This window comes from Dendrobates tinctorius, unplaced genomic scaffold (genome assembly GCF_039654945.1).
Source record: "Dendrobates tinctorius isolate UK_male_01 unplaced genomic scaffold, ASM3965494v1 ptg000011l, whole genome shotgun sequence".
NCBI classification, from domain to species: domain Eukaryota; kingdom Metazoa; phylum Chordata; class Amphibia; order Anura; family Dendrobatidae; genus Dendrobates; species Dendrobates tinctorius.
In genome coordinates this window covers 122,806,840-122,830,536 of record NW_027361679.1, presented here as the reverse complement: position 1 = coordinate 122,830,536, position 23,697 = coordinate 122,806,840, and the positions used below count along the sequence as shown (strand labels likewise).

Below are 23,697 nucleotides of genomic sequence, written 5' to 3'. Positions count from 1 at the left end.
AAATGGGGCTAAAACAACATTTGGGAACAATAAATTTTTCTAATTTTCACAGATCAGCGTTGTAAAATTATTTGAAGCATTTGTGGGTTCAAAATACTCACACACATCTAGATACATTTCTAGAGGGGTCATCGGGTCACTTGTAGGGGGTTTCCAAACGCAACATGACGCCCGCAGACCACTCCATGAAAGTTTGCGTTCTAAAACATCACTTTTTCCTTTCCGAGCCCTGCGGTGTGGTCAAACAGTTTTCCCTCACATATGGGGTATCGGCATACAAAAAATTTTGGGTCCATTTTCTATTGTTACCCTTGTGACAATAATAAATCTGTGGATAAAAACATTTTTGTGGGATTTTATTTATTTTCACGGCTTTATGTTATAAACTTGTAGATACATTGCTTGAGGGGTCCAGTCTCCAAAATGGTGTCACTTGTGGGGGGGTTTCCACTATTTAGGCACATCAGGGGCTCTCCAAACGTGACATGGCATCCGCTAATTATTCCAGCATATTTTGCTTTCAAAAAGTCAAACGACGCGGCTTCACTTCCGAGCCCTGCCGTGCACCCAAACAGTGGTTTACCCCACACATGGGGTATCGGTGTACTCTGGAGAAATTGCACAGCAAATTTTATGGAGCAATATCTTCTGTTACCCTTGTGAAAATCAAAAAATTGTGGGCTAAATTAACATTTTTGTGAAAAAATTTAAATGTTAATTTTTTTCCTTCCACATTTAATTCCTGTGAAGCACCTGAAGGGTTAATAAACTTCTTGAATGTGGTTTTGAGCATCTTGAGGGGTGCAGTTTTTAGAATGGTGTCACTTTTGGGTATTTTCTGTCATATAGACCCCCAAACTCACTTCAAATATGAGGTGGTCCCTAAAAAATATGGTTTTGTAAATTGTTGAAAAATGAGAAATCGCTGGTCAACTTTTAACCCTTATAACTTCCTAACAAAAAAAAAAATTGTATCAAAAATTGTGCTGCTGTAAACATGTGGGAAATGTATTTCCGTTTTTTTTTCACAAACACATACGTCATAGTGAAGAAATCTTACCACTAACATGAAGTACAATATGCCATGAAAAACATGCTCAGAATCACCGGGATCCATGGAAGCGTTCCAGAGTCATTACCTCATAAAGGGACAGTGGTCAGAATTGTAAAAATTGGCCTGGTCAGGAAGGTGCACACAGGCTCGGGGGTGAAGGGGTTAATAGTACCTATTGTAGTTACAAAAAAATGATTTTCACCCAGAATGCCATGCAGCTATTGAAGACCTGTCCGCACTCCCTGTGACTGCCAGTCACCCCAGGGAGGCCCAGTCTGCAGCTAGGCTGACCGCACAAGGCGTAGAGCACCGTGACGAATATGGCGTAGGAATTGCGCAAGGAACGTGGCGCAATCGCACTGACAATTACGCCCTACTTGACGCTCGATGACGTCGCAGTTGAGAAACTTCTCGTTGCCATGGTGATTAGCGTCACGCCCAATGATGTCAAAGACCGGAAGTTCGTGTAAACTAAAGATGGCTGCAGGAAGCAGGAAGTGAAGAGCGGAAACCTCTGCTATACGGGCTCCTGGGACCGGAAGCGTTAACGGGGGGGGAAAAAAGTTGTAAACAAAGCGCCGGGAGCGAGGATTCCGTCTGGGGACAAGTCTGTGAGGCGGCAGCCCACCTGGTGGCTTCGGTGTTCGGGATCAGTGTGGAGTGAGGACCCACGGGACACGTCCCGGAAGTAGAGTGGTGAGCGCTGGGGCTAGGAGCGTCGTGTACACTTAACGCTGCTTGGCCGGGTCTTTATGTGGTTGGGAACTAAAAGTCCCAGCAAGTGGGGATAAGCAGGTAGTTGTGCTGTACGTAATGTATGGTGATGTAGGTGGGCACCCGGAGGCTTCCCATTGTTTCCCCACCCATACTGCTGGCAGTCGTGTGACCACCGACCTGCTGCCTGTCGTGTGCCTGCCGCCTGTCGTGTGCCTTCCACCGGTTGTGTGCCCGCCGACCTGCCGCCTGTCGTGTGCCTTCCACCGGTTGTGTGCCCGCCGACCTGCCGCCTGTCGTGTGCCTTCCACCGGTTGTGTGCCCGCCGACCTGCCGCCTGTCGTGTGCCTTCCACCGGTTGTGTGCCCGCCGACCTGCCGCCTGTCGTGTGCCTTCCACTGGTTGTGTGCTCGCCGACCTGCCGCCTGTCGAGTGCCTGCCGCCGGTTGTGTGCCCGCCGACCTGCCGCCTGTCGAGTGCCTTCCGCCGGTCGTGTGCCCGCCGACCTGCCGCCTGTCGTGTGCCTTCCGCCGGTCGTGTGCCCGCCGACCTGCCGCCTGTCGTGTGCCTTCCGCCGGTCGTGTGCCCGCCGACCTGCCGCCTGTCGTGTGCCTTCCGCCGGTCGTGTGCCCGCCGACCTGCCGCCTGTCGTGTGCCTTCCGCCGGTCGTGTGCCCGCCGACCTGCCGCCTGTCGTGTGCCTTCCGCCGGTCGTGTGCACGCCGACCTGCCGCCTGTCGTGTGCCTTCCACCGGTCGTGTGCCCGCCGACCTGCCGCCTGTCGTGTGCCTTCCACCGGTTGTGTGCCCGCCGACCTGCCGCCTGTCGTGTGCCTTCCACCGGTTGTGTGCCCGCCGACCTGCCGCCTATCGTGTGCCTTCCACCGGTTGTGTGCCCGCCGACCTGCCGCCTGTCGAGTGCCTTCCGCCTGTTGTGTGCCCGCCGCCTGTCGAGTGCCTTCCACCGGTTGTGTTCCCGCCGACCTGCCGCCGGTTGTGTGCCCGCCGACCTGCCGCCTGTCGAGTGCCTTCCGCCGGTTGTGTGCCCGCCGACCTGCCGCCTGTCGAGTGCCTTCCGCCGGTTGTGTGCCCGCCGACCTGCCGCCTGTCGAGTGCCTTCCGCCGGTTGTGTGCCCGCCGACCTGCCGCCTGTCGAGTGCCTTCTGCCGGTTGTGTGCCCGCCGACCTGCCGCCTGTTGTGTGCCCGCCGACCTGCCGCCTGTCCTGTGCCTTCCACCGGTCGTGTGCCCGCCGACCTGCCTGTCAAGTGTCTTCTGCCGGTCGTGTGCCCGCCGACCTGCCGCCTGTCGTGTGCCTTTCGTCTGTCGTGTGCCTGCCGTGTGCCTGGCAGAGTCACACCCAGCTCTGTGCATCAATACAGCTGGGTGTAAATGTGTGGCCGGAGTGTCGGTGTAGGTAGAAAGTGTCTGTATACCAGCAGTGGCACTTTATGTATTGGGGTCCATCACCCACCGTGTAGGGGGCTATAGGTCAGGAAATATGAATACTGACCAGCGGTTCTGTTGTAACGACCGTGTGACCACGGCAGCCCTCAGCGATTGCGGCACATCACCCTGGCAGCACGGGGATTTTGGTGAGTGTTACATATTGTCTTCCATCACAACCCGTGCACTAGTGTCTTCTGTTTACATGGATGAGATTTGTCCTCAAAACCAGATACATGAGTTAAAGAAACAAACGCAATAAGATGCCGTACAGACTATATGTGTTTAAAAAGGGGTTTTCCAGTTTCAGAAAACTTCTCCAATTCTGCAATTCGTTTAAATATAAAGAAGTTCTTTCCTCGCTCTTGTAGGGCCTATCGCTGAGTCGCCATTGCTGCTGCATGTCTCTGGTATTGTCTGCAGTGCTGATGTCATGTTACCAACGCTGCAGGGAGTAACTGAGCTCAGCGGCTCTGCCTGAGATGACGGCACAAGCTGATCGGGGCGGCTGAGATCACTGATTGGCATCTTCTGAGCCTTCCCATTGACTTGCATTGGAAATTCTAGAGCGTCTTCCCTGCAGAATGTGCCTGAAGAATGGACTTATCACCTGTAACTGCTTGGCTACTGTGTAAACCTGAAGCGGGTAAAAGGTGCTTAAAAGCCTGAACATATGCACAGCAGGTTTTTGTGACATAGGAATGCATATGTTCATTCTCAAGTGTTTTCTGAACATGTTTTCAGAGTACACTCTCCTGTAATAAAGAACAATTTGCACATACCCTAACAGGCACCAGGAGTAGTGGCAGAGACTCAGCCCTTGACCTGGGGAGGACAAGAAAAGCTAAGCTTATATTTTTTATTGGAGCTTGGGGACATTATTTTCTGAAAACCCCTTCAAAGGATCTTTTGCAAAGATTACATAGGAAACTGAATTGTGGCGCCTTCTTTTGTCATTGTTTTTATTGTGAATGGGAAAAAAATGGGCATACAGGTGTGAAAGACATACACGTAACACCATACGGATGGAAAACTGGCTGTTTGTTATGAATTCATCTGCAAGCCGCCTTAGGCTATGCTGCCATGTCCATACTACACTGTCCTCATATGGATCGCTGCTTGTATCCTGACCTAAACTGGCTACATAGACTCCAGTGCGGGCACCCGCAATCAGTCCAAACATTGCCGTCCACGCAGGCACCATATAATACATTAATGGGAATGTACTTTTTTGCCTTCAATCAGGCATCCATTTTTTCTTCTCATATGTGAAAATCAGCTTTATTTTGTTTTTTTGTTTTTTTCTTGAGTGTGCTGGACTTACTTTTGGGCAATGTGTCCATTTGTACAATCTAAAAAAAAAAAAGTTATCGACAATGGGCACTGAAAGGACAGTGTCAGACTGTGTAGTGACACATCCCATTGACAAGGGGAATGGTCATGTTCCATTATCACTTTATTCATATGTTTCCTGGAAGAATAACAGGAAAGGTACAATTAAAAGTCCTAAGAAAATATTTTTCCAGGATTGCAAAGTTATAAGGGAATGCATGTTGTCAGGGATTTAAGTTTGTCAGGACTTTCTTAATACCACAAATTCTTGATATCACAGGCTAGGGAGGTCATGAGTACCACCTGCTGTGATCTTTGGAGCGAACTGCTCTCTTCTGCCCCCTGTTGTCCGAACAATTACACGATTGGCCAACGATCAACAGAGAAGGCCGCGGCCTGTTCGCACCACTAGACTGGCTATCGAAAAATTAACGGTGAGCATATGGCATATACACCTCCGGATTCCAACACCTTGGAATATGGGTATACACCCCGGTATGGTCACCGCTAACTTTCCGATGACCCCAGACTCGCCGACCCCAAAACTAGTCTGTCTCGGTCGATTAGACACTATACGGTAGCTAGTGCCTTCGAGGCGTAATTTACAGAACTATTAAATTTTATATTTAATCCAAAGGGAGGCAGTGTTTATGAAAAATATACGAAAGATTTTACAAGGGGGACAAAACAATGCAGCATAAACAGGCACAGAAAATAAAAGGGAGTAACAGAACTTAATACATTGATCGCTGAGACAATTCAGTTTAGCCGAAGGAGAGCGCTTCGCTTGAGGCCTTCAATAAACAGGGTCCCTGCATACACGATATGTATCTCTGCATGAACACTGATGATTGGGATCTATCTTTTATCAGACCCTGAGTCTCGCCCACCCCCCCTGTGATGACCTCACATGGGCCCAGTAGTGTTCATGATTGTAGGAAATCCCAATCTATGCAATAACTCCTCATAGTGTGATCACAGACGTTTGAGACCGATGTCATCTTTGTATCGGGATTTTAGCTATGCTTAGAGACCAAACATGGCCTAGCTCCTGGCAGTTATATGGCTCCTATGGATTTGGGGCCTTTTGGTGGGGGTTATAATTATGAGAAAATGTGTATTTTTGCCTAGTTATCCAGGTGCTGAAGATGTACGTCTCATTAATATTGGATGTATAGAAATTCCAATATTCTATATTTTCTCCCGGAGACATACTGTCTGCTGGGTTATTGTAACTGCAGTGACCATAGCTATTTGTAAAGGGTGCAAGATCTTCCTTTGATCCTCTTCAGATCCTAATAACCTTTTCCTGTCTCTCTGTGGACAATACATATCCTCTTCAGTCACCTTGGCATAAAGAGGAATCTTCACATTTTAATCTGCTTCACATCTCTGTACACTGCATTTTACATAAAGGCAGCATTGAGTGCTAGCTCCTGTCTCCTCAGGAAAAATGGTAGATGAAGGACAAAAGGGAGAGGGGGATACGAGGGGCCTCAAGGATTTATTTTCTGTGAGACATGTATTTACTAAAACAGACGTGTCAAAAGAGCTGACCCCCTCCTCTTTAAAGGGAATCTCTATTAGGGCCAGGCGTCTATACCTCGGGGCATGTAACAGATGCTGTAAGATAGACCTTCCCTGCTGTAGAGCTGCATCTATGCAATGTAAGCACTTCCCAGAACAGTCGGCATGTGCTGGATTTTGTAAGACTCCACATTTGTCTCATGAGTCAGTGGCGCTGCCTCTCGCCCTGTATGTACCGCATGCACTGAACTCTCTGGTCCACAGTGACACTGTTTGGCAGCCAGACATGATGAAACATGCGTTTCTGCTGGTGATTTGGACATTGGCTGCTATACTATAGGTCTTTAGCTTTAGTTGATAGTGGAACTTTTTTCAATAAAAATATCAGTCATGTTGAAGTCCTACAGGCCTGATCTTTCTTTTACCTCATCAGGGGAGAGTCAGGTGTAAACCAGGCACGTTAGGCAGGTATATAGAGGGATAAATGAGGCCGCACGTGATGCACAAGTCCTAGCTAGGTGGGGCACTGGTATACTGTTTATTGCAGTTGTCTTACTTTCTGTTTCTGTTCTTAGTGACCAAACATGTTGGTGGCAGATAACTTGCTTCCGCACGTCATAGATATGTTTGTATTCTTATATTCGGCTATTGTCGTACAGCCATGGATATGACAATTTTAGGGTTTATACACACATTGCATTTTCATTCTCTAAAATTGGAAATCTTCCAGTGTATACTGTGAGCACGTGAAGGATACTGTGTTCCCTACTCCCACAGTGCCTCTATATAATGGATGTGTGGATGGCACATCAGCACTGTATTTGGAGGCTTCTACGTAGTGCTGACTGTGTGGAGCCAAGGTGATAATTGATTGCAACTGGCTCCTCTATTCTGATAGAGAAGGTCACAGACCATACCTGCTAGCTAGAGAGAGGAGTTGCAATCTGTCAAATTTTGATAATCAATTTCCTACTGTGTGGTTAACCCTTTCACGCCAGAACCTGCTTTCCCCTTCGTGACCAGGCCAATTTTGTTTTCTATTCTGACCACTGTCCCTTTATGAGGTAATAACTCTGGAACGCTTCCATGGATCCCACTGATTCTGAGACTGTTTTCTTGTGACATATTGTACTTCATGGTAGTGGTAACATTTGTTCGATAGAACTTGCTTTTATTTCTGAAAAATTTTGAAAATTTCACACTTTTCAAGCTTTGAATTTTTATGCTCTTAAACCAGAGAGTTAGGCCACACATAACAGTTCATAAATAACGTTTCCTGTTATGATTAGTTCACCGAGGAGGAAAGCAAGACCAAGCTAAACCAGAGAGGTTGGTAACTAAGCGGATTGCAGACCCCTGATCCTATCCACATAAGGGAATGAGCGCCATTTTGGCTGGAATAGATTGTGGAGACCATATCACATTTAGGCTATGTGCCCACAGAATTGTCCGCAGCATTTCCGCAACTCCCCGCCGCATGTAATTCACATGCGTTTTCCCGCAAAACCGAAGCGTTATGCAGGCGTTTTTAGCTTGCAGAATGCTAGTGCTTTTCCAAGCGATATGAATCATCGCTTGGAAAAGTAATTGACAGGTTGGTCACACTTGTGAAGCGTAGTACTTTACTAGTGTGACCAAGTTTTTACTATTAATGCTGCCTATGCAGCATCAATAGTAAAAAAATGTTAAAAATGATAAAAAAATAAAAAAATAGGGATATACTTATCCTCTGTCGGCCCCCGGAGTCCTCCTGGTCCTCGGCGACGCTTCCGGCAAGTTCCGTTCCCAGGGATGCATTGTGAGAATTACCTCAGATGACGTAGCGGTCACGCGAGTGCTTCGTCATCTGGGGTGATTCTCGCAATGCATCCCTGGGAACGGAAGTTGCTGGCAGCGCCGCGTGCACCACTGAGGACTCCGGAGGCCGACACAGGTAGTAAGTATATCCCTATTTTTTTATTTTAATTCTTTTTTTTTTTTTTACAGTCTCCTCTCCTCCAGACCCTGGGTACCATCCACACATGAAGGGCTCACTTTACGTTTGGTGGGCATGGCCACATGCGTAAAGTGAGCGTTTCAATGCAATCCTATGACGGCGGAATCGCCGCGATTCCGCAAAATTAATGGACATGCTGCGGATTTTTCCTCAATGCGATTCCGCAGCGGAAAAATCTGCAGCATGGGCACAGCAATTGCGGAATCCCATAGGATTGCATGAGATGCGTTTTTTCAGCGTTTCCGCGGTGGCATATTAACACCATTGGGCAGTGAAGAAAAATTACTTTTTTAGGCCAAGATTTTACATTTTCACAAGGGGAAATGGGTAAAAATAATGCCCAAATGTGTCACACACATTCGGCTGGAATTGGCAATACTCCATATGTGGCTGTACAGTAGAAGAGCAGAATCCCACCTCAAGTGACCCCATTTTGGAAATTATACCCCTTTGGCAATTTATCTATGGTGTATTGACGATGGTAATTTTCCAGAAACAAGCGGCAGTGGATGTTGCAATCTGCTGCTGTAGTGAACGGTACATTATGCCCTCTGAGTGACGTGATTCAGGTGAAACCCGCGAGGAATCCATTCAAAATAATGAGGCAGCAGAGCAACTCTAAACTTCGTCTGGCCTCTGTTCAGTGTTGTCCTTTTCAGAAGTGCGCCAAACTGTGGCTAACTGTACTCTTATGTATGCCTAAAAAGACGGACACCGCTGGATCACAAGTCCTACAGCATCCACAGTGCCTCCATCTACCTTATTATAGGGAATCTTCCGCTGGGCGTTCCATCTGAATCATGCATTTCAGATATTTACACGGAAGCCCCTGTGTAAGCGCTCGGCGTAGAGCACAGAGCCGAGGCAGAATGAACAAATCAACAGCAGGTGAAGAATTGGTTTTATTTTTTACAAGGTTCCTCATGTGGTATATGCAACTTTATTCTTTGGTTTGGTGTGATTACAGCAATACCAGATTTTTTTTATATATATTTTATTTTTTCCTTTTTGGCTGCTGTCACTCACTGAAAAACGCTAGTTTTTGTTAAAAAAAAAAAAAAATAAATAAATAAAATTGACTGTCATTTTTAGGGTGGTTTCACAATTGCGTTTCCAGCAGCAGCGGCCTGCGCACGGCCGCCACTAAGCCCCGCCCCCTGCCACGCCTCCTCCGGTAGCTCCGCCTAGGGGCGCATGACACTGCATGCGACCTGCATCCCCTATCTTTAGCACTGGGGACGCATGTCGTGCGCAGGTATGCGTTTGGTGGCACATGCGTCCTTTTGACGGTGCGCCGAGCGCACCAAATTGCAACAGGTTGCGTTTGGTGCCGGTCGGCACATCGTCAAAAGGGCGCATGCGCTGCCAAACGCATACCTGTGCACGGCCTGCATCCCCAGTGCTAAAGATAGGGGACGCAGGTCGCATGCAGCGTCATGCGCCTCTAAGCGGAGCTACCGGAGGGGGCGGGGCTTAGCGGCGGCCATGCGCAGGCCGACGCTGCTGCTGGAAACGCAAATGTGAAACCACCCTTAGATGGCTATAATTTTTCCATAGACAGTCATGTGACTGTTTGTTTTTCTCGGGTCAAGTTGATATTTTTATTGGTACCATTTTCAGGCAAATTCCATTTTTTGATTGCTTTCTATTCAGATTTTTGGGAGGCAGAATGAACAAAAACCAGCAATTGTTTTTTGTTTTTTATTATTCCCATTCTCATGTGGTAAAATTGATAAGGCAGCATTATTTTTTTCTGGTCAGTACGATTACAGTGATACATAATTTTTATGTTTTTTTTATGTTTTGCCACTTTTACACAATAAAAGTGTAAAAGATTGCTTTCTATTTTATATAGAAATTTTTTTTTTTTTTCATCACTTTATTCTGAGAGCTATAATTTTTTTTTTTTTCTACTGACGGAGCTGTATGGCGGCTTGGTTTTTGCGGAACAATAAGACGTCTTTATCGGTACCATTTTTATTTCCATTTGACTCTTTGATCGCTTTTTATTCCACGTTTTGTTCTGCGGTTGATTAAAAAGCAGTTGTTTTAAGTTGTGCATTGAAGGGGTTAATTAGTGTGACAGTTTCATAGGTCGGATTGTTCCGGACGTGGTGATAACAAATGTTTTTTTTTCTTCTCCTCCTCCCCCCCCCCACGACGGCACCACGGAGAGAGGGGATCCGCCCCACGGGGACAGGAAACCTACCAATAAAAAGGCGGTAGCTCTCTCCCGCATCAGTTGGTTTCCTGTCCCCATAAGGGAACCTACAGACTTAACGGATGCTGGGGCCGACCAGTCTGAAAGATGGCAGCGGGAGCCCCCTGCCCCAGCTGGGGCGGTTACCCGAGGCGCCACCGCTGGGGTCAGCGGGCCTCCAGGGTGTGCGGGGGCGAGAGATGGCAGCTGGAAAATCCGTCCTCCCCCAGGATGGCGTCCTCCATGGCGGCTGGAAGCATCCCTGGGCCAGAGAGGTACTGAGGTGGGAGAGAGCCAGCGGGCGCAGGTATCCCCCACGCGCACCGGCAGCCGGGGGAGACGCTGCCGCCCACGCAATGCACCTCTGGGAGCCGGCGGTGGTGCGCACGTGCGGGGCGGAGCGGCGACACGCGCCGGAGGGCAGGGGGAGACGCCGCCGCCAGCGCAATGCACCACAGGATGAGACGGTCGCAAACCAGCTGGCCGGGGGCGCGCAGGAAAAAAATAAATTTTTTTTGAAACTTGCCTCGCTTAGTTTAAAAGCACACAGGCATAGCGCAGCCGGTCACCTGGAGCCATGAGCACTGAACCAGAAGAGCAGCGGCTGCTGGACATGTCCTCAGACACAGAACACCAGCGGCAGCCACGAAAGTCACCACAGCAGCACCGTAAGAAGGAGACGAAGGAGCAGTCGCAATGACACGGCAGCAGCAGCCGTTCGGAGTCCTGACGCAGCAAGGAGTCCGGGGGGGGGCAGGGGTCCCAAAGGACAAGCCGCGTGCCGATCCAGGGCCCACGTCTGATTCAGGTATCCTTCGGGCTGGCGGGTGAGTGGACTACGTGAACGTATATGCTGTAATTAGGGCCTGTCCTCCTTTTCTTATAGGGGAAAAAGTGTACGCAGAAGTCCAACCACAAGGTTTGCCCACTTTGCAAGGAGGAACTCCCCACGGCATGGGGAAAAAGGCTCTGCCAGTCCTGCATTGAACATACAATATGCAAGGAAGACACCCAGGGTTCGCTGATGACCTTAGAGCCCTAATCGCCCACCAGGTAGAGAACACCGTCAAAACCCTTCAGGGGAAAAGCAAAAAGCATAAGAAACCCAAAAGGAAGGAACCCGAGTCAGAGCCTTGTGAAAAGGAAAGCGGGTCTTCATCAGACACAGCCCGTCGTCTGAAGAGGAAGGTCGCTGCTGCTTCCCTATAGAAGAGACGGATAGCTTAATAAAGTCTATCAGAACCACTGTGGGCCTAGTAGACACCAGGCCTAAGAGGACCATCCAGGATGCCATGTTTAGCGGGTTGGAGCAGAAGAAAAGGAGGTCATTTCCCATGAATGATAGAATCCAGGCGCTCATACAGAGGGAATGGAAAAGCCCAGAGAAGAAGGGCCTCCTAGCACCGAAAAGGAAATACCCTTTTGAGGAGCCAAGCTGTTCGTTTTGGGACAAGGCACCGAAAGTGGACGTAGCCATAGCAAAGGCCTCCAAAAAATTCTCTCTGCCGTTCGAGGACATGGGGACGCTGAAAGACCCTATGGATTAAAAAGTGGATACGTTCCTAAAAGGAGCCTGGGAGGCAGCCGGAGGTGTTCTAAAACCCGCTATAGCTGCCACTTGCACAGCAAGAGCCCTGATGGTGTAGCTGGACGACCAACTAAGGAACAAAACGCCAAGAGGAGCAATCCTGGACTCCGTCCCGCTAATGAGAGGAGCAGCAGCATTTCTAGCGGACGCATCTGCGGATTCAATCAGATTGACAGCCAGAGCAGCCTCATTCTCGAACGCAGCGCGAAGGGCCCTATGGCTCAAGTGCTGGACGGGAGACCTGCAAACAAAAACAAAGCTGTGCTCCATCCCCTGTGAAGGGGAATTCCTTTTCGGGCCTACACTGGACGATATACTCGAGAAAGCGGGGGATAAAAATAAATCTTTCCCTAACCCATCCAATTTCCCCTTCAAACGCTTTCGGAGCAGGAAATTTATCCAGAGGAAGCCGCCTAAAAACTCCCAGGACAAGTGGGAAGATAGAAGAAGCAAAGGGAAGGGGTTCTTGTTCGGAAAACCGGCTGACAAGAAGCAACCCCAATGAAGGTGTCTCCCAGGTAGGGGGAAGATTGAGCCTCTTCTTCCCAGCCTGGGAAAAGATATCAGACAGTTCTTGGATCCTAAGCATTATAGAAACAGGTCTCAAGTTAAAATTCCACACCTTACCCAAACCCTCTTTCGTAGTGACCCCACAGAGGCAGTTGATAGAAGAGTAAGTTGCAGTACAACAGGAGATTCAGACCCTGGTGGACAAAGCAGTGTTACAGGAAGTTCCCTACCAAGAAAAGAGAAGGCTTCTATTCCCCTATCTTCTTGCGGAAGAAACCAGATGGGACATGCAGGACGATAGTAAACCTGAAAAGGTTAAACAAATGTCTAATGATTCCTCCATTCAAGATGGAGACAATAAAATCTGCGGTAAAGATATTGTTTCCAGCTTGTTACATGGCAGTACTCGACTTAGTACGCGTCTTTTATCATGTCCCTATACACACGGACTACCGCAGGTTTCTCAGAATAGCAGTCACAATAGGGGGAGAAATAAAACATTACCAGTTCAAAGCCCTCACATTCGGGCTGGCCATCGCCCCAAGACTATTCACGAAAATCATATCGGATGTTATGGCACATTTGAGAGAACAAGATACCCTAATAGTCCCATTCTTGGACGACTTCCTAGTAGTAGGCAACTCCCCGAGCCATTGCAGAAACCAGTTGAACCAGACTATGGAATCTTCGTCCAACTTAGGTTGGCTGCTGAACCTACCGAAATCTCTGCTAATTCCGAGCCAGGTGCAAAAATATTTGGGCATAACCATATATTCCATCAGGCAGGAGTGCCGCCTCCACGAAGGGAGACGGCTACACATAGAGCAGCTAGCAACAGGAGCAATAACACGGACACTAATGACACTCAGGAAGGCCATGTCCTTGCTCGGCTCAATGACAGCCTGCCTGCCAGCGGTCCAGTGGGCCCAAGCTCATACAAGAGCTCTCCAGTGGGAGATACTAGAGGCAGAAATTTCTCTTCATGGGAATTTAGAAGGGCAGTTAAACATCTCACCCGTAACAGCTCGCTCTACAGTGGTGGACGGAACCTTCCAACCTAGCCAGGGGGGTTCCTTGGGTGATACCGGTCTCGCAGATCCTTACTACAGACGCAAGCCCCAGGGGGTGGGGGGCTCACTGGGACAACCAAGTAGCACAAGGAGTCTGGACAGAGGACGAAAAGGCAGCCTCCTCGAATATGAAGGCGCTAATAGGGGTGAAGCGCGCCCTCCTATATTTTCTAAACTCCCTCAGGGCCCACCACGTAAGAGTGTTCTCGGACAACAGCACGGTAGTTGCTTACTTAAATCATCAGGGGGGGCACGAGATCCTGTACTTGGACGTGACAGTCAATTTTCCACTTGGCAGAAGAGAACCTAGGCTCACTAACGGCATTACACATAAAAGGGTCAGACAACGTGATGGCAGATTTAAGTCGCACACAGCTGAGACAGGGCGAATGGGAGCTGAACCAGAAAGTTTTCATTCAGATCACACAGCTATGGGGAAAACCCAACATAGACCTATTCGCCAACAAAACGAATCGGAAAGTGAAAACATTCTGCTCCATAGACCATCCGGGGACCCGTTAGCGCTGGACGCCCTTATGATCCCCTGGCACTTTCCCCTTACATATGCGTTCCCACCAATAGCCTTGATTCCATCAGTTCTGAGGAAGATTTGGGAGGACAAAGCGAGGGTAATACTAATAGCCCCCTTCTGGCTGAGAAGGACGTTGTTCTCGTGGCTGAGGAGAATGTCCATCTCCGATCCTTGGGTCCTCCCGGATATCCCGAACTTACTCTCCCAGGGCCCAGTACTGCACCCTCAGGCGGAGAATCTACACATTACAGCCTGGAATTTGAAAGGGCTCTATTAATCAACAGAGGCTTCTCCCAAAATTTAGTATTCACGCTACTTCAAAGCAGGAAGCCGATAACTACTAAACAGTACGGGAGGGTCTGGAGAAAGTTCCTTTCAGTATCAAAGGCTAGTCCGAAGAGGAAGGTACCCATATCAAACATCTTAGAGTTCCTACAAAGGGGTTTAGAGCAAGGCCTAGCTACCAGCACACTAAAGGTTCAAGTGGCAGCCCTGGGGGCCCTATACAACTGTGACTTGGCGGGGAATAGTTGGGTGTCCAGGTTCATTAAGGCAGCCGGTAGATCCAGGCCCGTGGCTTCCCTAAACACCCCTCCCTGGGATCTAAACTTAGTACTCTCACCCCTGACCAAGCCGCCCTTTGAACCTTTGCAGAAAGCACCGCTGAAATTAATATCTCTCAAGACCTCCCTCCTGGTAGCCCTCACATCAGCCCGTAGAATTAGCGACATCCAGGCCCTCTCAGCCTTTCCGCCATTCACACAGGTTCTGGACGACAGGGTGATACTTAGAACAGACCCAGCCTATCTGCCGAAGGTAGCGTCCCGATTCCACAGAACCCTGGAAATCTCTCCCTTCATTTTACCCCAATCCCAAAAACAAGGGAGAAGAGACCTTGCACACATTAGATGTCAGGAGATGCCTAGTGGAATACTTAGCGGCATCCAGGGAGTGTAGGAAGGATAGGGCTCTTTTTGTCTGCTTCCAGAGGCCAAAGAAAGGGCGAAAGGCCTCAAAGAGCACGCTGGCGAGGTGGATAAGGGACGCCATCACCTTGTCATACTCGTCAGAAGGCGCGGACATCCCAGGCAGAATAACGGCCCATTCCACAAGAGCAGTGTCAACTTCCTGGGCAGAGAGAGCAGGCGTCTCCATTGAGCAGATATGTAGAACCGCTACTTGGTCCTCTCCTTCAACTTTCTTCAACCACTATCGGCTGGACTTAGCCACCTCCTCAGATCTAACCTTTGGTAGAATGGTGCTGGAGGCAGTGGTCCCCCCCAATAGTCTCTGCAATTCTCTCCGTGGTGCCGTCATGGGGGAAGGAGAAAATCGTAGTTACTTACCGATAACGGTATTTCTCTGATCCCATGACGGCACCCATATATTCCCTCCCTACACGCGTGGGGTGCGCACTTATTGTAAATATAGTCAAAAAGTCACGTGGCGTCTCCTCTACGCAGTTTAATAATTATAGAAATTCCTTTTTCTCAAAGTGTTGTTAGTATTAGGCTGAAGTTACATTAATGCTCTGTAAAGCAACTGATGCGGGAGAGAGGTACCGCCTTTTTATTGGTAGATTTCCTGTCCCCGTGGGGCGGATCCCCTCTCTCCGTGGTGCCGTCATGGGATCGGAGAAATACCGTTATCGGTAAGTAACTACGATTTTTTTACTTAGTCCCTGTATGGGACTTCAATTTTTATTTTTCTGATCACTGGTCTCATGCATTGCAATACACAATTATTGCAATGTTTGACACCTGTCAGTTTTACACTGATAGATCACCTGTTAGGCTCAGCTGCTGGATGCCCCGAGATGTGAGCACATCTCATTGGGGGGGGGTATCGGAATGGTGAGTAAAGCAGCGCTGTCCCTCTGCTGTCTTCTAGATGCTGCGATCGTGGCATCTAGAAGATTGCAAAGGGTTAACATCATTGGCACTTGATCCAATCGGGTCCTGATGATGTCACCTGTTAGAGCTACCACTCTGCACTGAAATCTCAGCGCTTGCAGAACCCTCGGGGTCTTGATCACTGCATGACCAACGACCGTAAGGAAACATCAGAGCTGCACAAAGCCCAGCTAGCGCCGATGTTTATCTACAGTGGGGAATCGGTTAATGTAGGAAGAAGCACCAGAAGGCTTTCATTATTTTACCTCCATTTGCTGATATGAATACTTGCAGATGAGGACAGACCCTGCTCTCATGTTTGGTGTGCTATTATTGCACATATTATACATTCTTTACATTGACTGTTCCTCTGTTACTGAGAAATCAGCATCTGAATTTGAGCAGCACGGTGGCTCAGCATTTGCACCGCCGGAGTTCTGTGTTCCGTTGGATGCACCAATTCTGACTCTTTGCCCGTATCTTCCCTATTTTCCTGGTGCATTGGCAAATGGGATAGTGGTTTTGGGGTTAATGTCCGCTGTGATTTGTCAAAGATCACAGCTGCCATTAAGCCCTGGGGGTTAGTAGTGGAGAGGTGTCTATCAGGCTGCAAATGGGTCTGGTTATTGGGTCCATTCACGCGAGCAGCTGGGCTCTTCCTGATTGCCCAGGTTGTTGATTGTGGCCTGTGGAATGTTGGTTCACTCCTCTTCAATGGCTGTGCATAGTTCTTGCATGTCCAGCATTCTCACCGGACACGTTACCCATTGAGCATGGGATGCTTTGCATAGGCTTATACGACAGCGTGTTCAAGTTCATTCCAGTATCCAGCAACTTTGCACAGCCATTGAAGAAGAGTGTACCAACATTCCACAATTGACAATCTTATCAACTCTGCGATGGAGATGTGTTGCGCTGCATGAGGCAAATGGTGGTCACACCAGATACTGACTGGCTCTTTGCTCCCCTAAGGCACCCCTGTGCAATCATTATTATATTATTGCACAGGGGGAATTATTATAATCATGCTGTGTAATCAGCATCTGGATATGCCATATCCGTCGGGTGGATGGATTATCTCAGCAAAGGAGGAGGGGCTCACTAACAGATCTAGACACATTTGTGAACAATATTTAAGACAAAAAGTCCTTTTATGTACAGAGAAAAAGTCTTAGGGTATGTTTCCATGCTGCATAGTAGCAGCACTTTGGACGCAGCTGAAAGCCCGCTCTGCCCAAAGCATTGCCCCCTTTTTTTTACACGTGGTGATATTGCGTCTCCGCAAGATAAATAGACATGCTGCAGTCTATAATGACGCACCGCATGTGCGTATACGTGGGTTTGTCACCTGCGTCTTTGTACACATAGTGGAGACGGGATTTCATAAAATCCCCTCCACTATGCTGTAACATCTGGATGCTACGGATTGAACGCTGCGGCTGTACACAGCATTCAATCCTGATGTATTACGCCATGTGGAAACATACCTTAAGATCTTTGAATTTAGCTAATGAAAAATGAGAGCAAAAACATGTTTATATCTTTGTTCAGTGTATGTATAGGTATAGATATTATAAATATAATTATATATATCATTATAGACATTGCTTTTCAACCATGCTTCCACAGAATTTTCAAAAAAAATAGGCCTGGACAGAAATGATGGTACCCTTAGCTTAATATTTTGCTGCACAACCTTTTGAGGCAATCACTGCAATCAAACGATTCCTGTAACTGTCATTGAGACTTCTGCACGTCTCGACAGGTATTTTGGTCCCTCCTCAAGAGCAAACTGACGGCATGTTTCAGCTCTTTCTAAAGATGCTCAATAGGATTTAGGTCAGGGCTCATAGAAGACCACTTCAGAATAGTCCAATGTTTTCCTCTTAACCATTCTTGGATGTTTTTAGCTGTGTTTTGGGTCATTATCCTGTTGCAAGACCCATGACCTGCGACTGAGACTAAGCTTTCTGACACTGGGCAGCACATTTCTCTCTAGAATCCCTCGATAGTCTTGAGATTTCATTGTACCCTGCAAAGATTCTAGACACCCTGTGCCAGATGCAGCAAAGTAGCCCCAGAACATAAGTCTCCTCCATGTTTCACGGTAGGGACAATGTTCTTTTCTTGATAAGCTCTATGTTCACAGACAGGAAATTAAGCATATGTGCCTTGCCAAACAATTCAATTTTTGTCTCATCTGTCTATAGGATATTCTCCCAGAAGCTTTGTGGCTTGTCAACATGTAGTTTGGCTGGCTTATTTATGATTTGTTTTTTTGGTTTTTTTCAGCAATGATGTCCTCCTTGGTCGTCTCTCATGAAGTCCACTTTGGCTCATACAATGACGGATGGTGTGATCTGACACTTGATTTTTCTTGAGGTTGATGTTCACCTTTAATCTGTTTGGAAGTTATTCTGGACTCTTTTGTTACTATTCGTATTATGTGTCTTTTTGATTTGTCATCAATTTTCCTCCTGCGGCCACGCAAGGGAGGTTGGCTACAGTCCCATGGAGCTTAAATTTCTGAATAATATGTGCAACTGTAGTCACAGGAACATCAAGCTGCTTGGAGAAGGTCTTATAACTTTTACCTTTAACATGTGTGTCTATAATTGTCTTTCTAATCTCCTGAGACAATTCTTTCCTTTGCTTCCTCTGGTCCATGTTGAGTGTGATACACACCATGTCACCAAACAGCACAGTGAGTATCTGTAACCCTCTATATAGGCCCACTCACTGATTCCAAGATTGTAGACACCTGTGATGCTAATTAGTGGACACACCTTGATTTAACATGTCCCTTTTGTCACATTATTTTCAAGGGTATCATCATTTCTGTCCAGGCCTATTTCATGAGCTTTATTTTTTTTTTTTTATTCTGTGGAAGCATGGTTGAAAAGCAATGTCTGACTTTCATTTGTTCATTTTCATAGATTTTTATTATTACTTTTGTCAGATTCAAGGTATTTCTCTGACCAGCGTGGGTTTTTCTGTCATTAAACGAGGGGTATAAACAATTTTGACCGTGTGTATATAATAGGCAAAAATACATTTAACACAAAATTCTGATATAAGCAACAGGTTCCCTTTGAAGGGTTCTTTCTATGATAGCAGGTTATCCCTATAGATAACTGTTGGGCATTTCACTATGAATAAGGGGTACCTTGCTATTTTGGAACTAGTTTTTAAAAAAAGGATCTTATCAACAGTGAGTATTCACTTGAATAAAAAATAAGCTGGGAAGAGGGAAAAGGAAAGTCAGCTCACCACAACATATTGAACTGTGTCAGTAGAAGTCCTCTGCACGGAGCCGCCCCAGCCTCGGGCACAGATAATCAGCAAGAAAAAGGAAAAAAGTGTGCTCCAGCGATGAAACCATCCACTTGTATAAAAACTGTAGTTTATTTAATTCTTTAAGAGCATAAAAAACACAAAATGGGTAACACAGAAATGCCAGGTCCAATGGACTGACCAACGCGTTTCAGCAGTTAAGCCTTAAGGCCCCGTCACACTAAGCGACTTATCAGCGATCCTGACACCGATATCAAGGTGTCAGGATCGCTGGTAAGTCGCTATGTGATCGCTGGTGAGCTGTCACACAGACGGCTTCACCAGCGATCAGCACAGCGATGCCGAGCGCCCGGCATCGCTGGCCATCGCTGTAAAAAATAGAATCAAAATAAAAAATAGAGTTATTCTCACCTTCCGACGTCCCGTTCAGCCATCCTGCCTCTCTCCACGCTCCGGTCCCAGTGATCCTTTGCACGAATGACCGCGAGATGTCACGGTCTCGAGGGATAACAAAGTCTCGCGGTCATTCGTGCAAAGGATCACTGGGACCGGAGCGTGGAGAGAGGCGGGATGGCTGAACAGGACGTCGGAAGGTGAGAATAACTATATTTTTTTATTTTATTTTATTATTTTTTTACACCTGATCGCTGGTCTCCTGCCTGTCACACGCAGCGATGCGTGCTGGCCAGCGGGAGACCAGCGACCAAAGAAATGTCCAGAGGTTTCTTCCAGCGATCAGCGATACTGGCAGGGGGGCTGATCGCTGTCACACACAGCGATCTCGCTGGTGAGATCGCAGTTACATCACAAAAGTTGAAGGCCTTTAATCATGGTATACAAAAAACTGAAAAGAATAGGGTTATATACCCAAATCACAATTGCATCAGGTGGAAAAAATCAAGTAATGAGACACATGAGAAAGGTTAACCCTATAATGTTGGGTATTCATATAATCTAATATATAAAGCTCAAAGTGTGTATGTATGTGTGTGTGTCCGGGATTGGCATCCGCACCGTGGCAGCTACAGCCACAAAATTTGGCACAGTCACACGTCTGGACCCCGAGGGTGTCCTAGGCTATGTTGTGAGGCGAAATTTTAACCCCGCGTGTTCCAATTCACCAGACAATTTTGCCCCTATCTACATACTGGGGAAAAAGTGTGTGCGTGTCAAGCCCCGCCCCTCGTTATGATGTCATAATGCCCCTATTTGCATACTGGGGAAGCAGTGTGTGCGTATCAAGCCCCGCCCCTCATTATGATGTCACAATGGTTGCCATGGCGAAGCTGATGTCGTCATAGGTTGCAAGCCCTGCCGCCGCTCATTATGATGTCATAATGGATATATGGGCACTGGACTATGGGATGGAGGATATGTATGATGGGTATATAGGCACGGGACTATGGGATGGAGGATATGTATGACGGGTATATGGGCACGGGACTATGGGATAGAGGATATGTATGACTGGTATACGGGTACTGGACTATGGGATGAAGGATGTGTGATGGGTATATGGGCACTTGACTGGGATGGAGGATATGTATGATGGGTATATGGGCACGGGCCTATGGGATCGTGGATATGTATGATAGGTATATGGGCACGGGACTATGGGATGGAGGATAATTATAATTTGCTATAACTAATCACAGTTAGTTACTATGCCCGGGCAGCGCCGGGCTCTTCAGCTAGTAGACAATAAGACTCAAAAAAAAAAATGGAGAGAAAAAAGTATCAAACATATAAATAAGAACATATATATAACAAACAATGTCTTAAAAAGTACTGAAAAAGTATAATGCTAATATTGCAATATTAAATCTTGTAATCTTGTCTGGAATTCATACCCAATGGAACCCTAGTATTTAGCCTAAAAATCCAAAAGGATTCTCTTTTGAGAATTTTCTTTTTCTGATCTCCCCCCCCCAATCAGCAGTCATTTGTGCACTTGTCCTAGTCTTTATAATAGGATGCATGAACGATACCTTCTGATCGTGCACATATCCTAGCAGTCGTCTTCAGCTGGAGAAAACTTTAAGGCCTTGTGCCTGAACACTAACTTTCAAATGTAGCAAAAGTTTCTCTAGAGCTTCATTGGGGGACACAAGAAGGTTGACACTAAGCCATGAAAAAAATGTTAACTCCGCCTCCGCAGTACTCAGCCCCCCTGACTGGCTGTAGGACAATCAGTTTTGCCTAGTGTCAGCAGGAGGTGACAGGGGTCTCTCACTAGACCCATACCTACCTCAATGTGCTTCGTTACCTTTTAGGTAACCATTAGAGGGATACAGAGTGGGTTTGTCACTACTGTATTCCCGCACGGGAGCTATGAGTTCGGCGTATACTGCCACCCTGTATCCTCATAGTTCCCATAGGCAGGACCTTAAACCCTAACACAGAAGCGTGTCTAGGTGATCGGACCCGGTCCTGACTTCCGTCTTCCACCGCTCGCCCACCAGAACCTGATGGTTAAGGGAGGTGTCCTGCAGAAAAGAAATTGGGACAGCAATCTTTTCTCTCAAGTAAAACTGCTCCCTTTCACAGGGTGAGCAGAAAGCAAGGGGCTGCAGTATTTTGCCTTTTTAATTTTTTTTTTTTTTTTTTTCCGCTTAATACAGGAAGAAGAAAGAAGATAATGAGGGCTCAAGACAGGTTTACCTTTTGGAGCAGGGGTAGGGGTTCTTGAATTCGGCTCCACGCAGAACCCAGCAGTTCGCTCCTTTCCAGCATTCCGGCGCAGCAGTCATCTTGGTGTCCCCCTCTCCTATTTTTTTTTCCCGGGTCTGCGGTGTGGTTTTCCAATACCCCAGCGACGGGGGCGCGAAAAATCCAGCCCTCAGCTTCACGCCGGGCCCAGCGCGTGCTTCCCCCAGCAGAAGGTCCCAGCATTTCTCGGGCGAAGCACTTCAGGGGTAGGCTTCGCCACCTAGAGTCTTCTTCCAGTGGGCATATAAGGCTTCTGGACAGCGGCATCTACTGTCCACTTCGGCTCTCTCTCTCCTCTCGCTCTTCGGGTCGGCGGTGTTTTTCTCTGAAGCGGAACCAGCTGGCCCTTCTGACGGAGTATCGGGGACACAGGACACCGATACCGTGAGTTGCTGCGCTACAGCTGTCACTCTCTCTACACCGCTCTTTACCCCCCTAACCGCCAGCATCTGTTTTTGGGACAGACAGTACGCCCAAGGGAGAGTGGTCCCGTACCTCCTCCTCTTCATCTGCTACCATGGTTAAATACTTCGTATGTACCTCATGTAATGGCAGGCTTCCTTCAGGTCAGTCCTCCCCTCTGTGCCTGGACTGTAGTAAACCCACTGTATCACCTATGCAGGATAACAGGAGCAGCTCACCTTCCTTTCCTGCCAGAACCCCTGCATTATCTCAAGAGGCTGATGATGCTGCATTGCCCGCTGCCCAGGGGTCATCTTTTGCCTCAGGGACAGTGAGATTCCTTGCCAAGATTGGGCTTCCTCCTTGTCTAAATCCATGGCCGATCTTACTAAGGTGTCACAGACCTTGGTAACTGGAAACGGTACTCAACAAATTGCCACTTCACACTCCAGTGGCTTCCAGCATGCCGAAGGAGTCCTTTTTTGGGTCTTCCAGTGGCCGTAAGAGGTTCAGGCAGGACCACCAGCCCAGGTCACCTGCTCGCTCCATATCACGCCAGAGTTTGTCTGGCAGTCTGCCTCATCCTGATCCTCCTCCCTGGAATCGGGCGAGGCGTTATCAGAGACACACTCAGAGGAGGGTTCGGAGTTCTGGTCAGAGCATTCCCAGGACATCAAGGATATGGTCCAGGGCCTCATTGCCGCTGTCAATGAGACCTTTAACATTCAGGACTCTGCATCGAAACCCGCTGATCAGGCGTTTTCGTTTAAGTGGCAAAAGTCCCCCTCCAAAGTCTTTTGAGATTTTGAGGAAGTGTTGGCTAGGGAAAGGGAGAATCCGACTAGGCGGTTTCAGAGAGGAAGTCATTTTGGGACCCTGTATCCCTTCCCTCCGGAACTCACCGCCAACAGGACAGCCTCCCCTTCGGTGGATCCGCCAGTGTCGAGACTACCAACACAGTCTTTCCACTAGCCAGTGGGGCAGCCCTCAAGGATCCTAATGACAGGATGGTGGAATCCTTGGCAAAATCTGCCTTCGAGGCAGCAGCCGCTATATTATGTCCGGCCTTTGCCTCAGCTTGGGTGTCTAAATCGGTTGCAAAATGGGTCAAACAACTTAGACAGGGCATTCTGGCTGGGGCACCACCGACATAACTAGCTGATCTCGCGCACCAGATCCCACAGGCAGGGGGATATATGGTGTAGGCAGCCTTGGTCCAATGTTGGACAGTTCTGGGATGTTGGTCGTCTCAAGAATCCTCGCTGTCGATCAGCGTTCTCGAGTTAAGTGTCATCCTTCAATCCCTCCTTCATTGGGAAGGACTCCTCAAAGGCCAGCCGGTCTGGATTCAAACGGACAATGTCACAGCATTGGCAAATATCAACCACCGGGGGGGACCCGGAGCTCCAGGGCAATGGCAGAGTTATCCAAAAT

General features: G+C 47.9%; 1 protein-coding gene across 1 annotated transcript in view; it reads left to right on the top strand.

Annotated features, from left to right (window-relative positions):
* The first annotated feature begins 1,501 nt into the window (after positions 1-1,501).
* SBNO2 (strawberry notch homolog 2) overlaps positions 1,502-23,697 on the top strand; it is a 161,058-nt gene continuing 138,862 nt past the window's right edge. The window contains exon 1 of the mRNA XM_073547184.1: positions 1,502-1,750. The gene's annotated coding sequence lies outside the window, so the exon portion shown is untranslated. The remainder of the gene's footprint in view (positions 1,751-23,697) is intronic.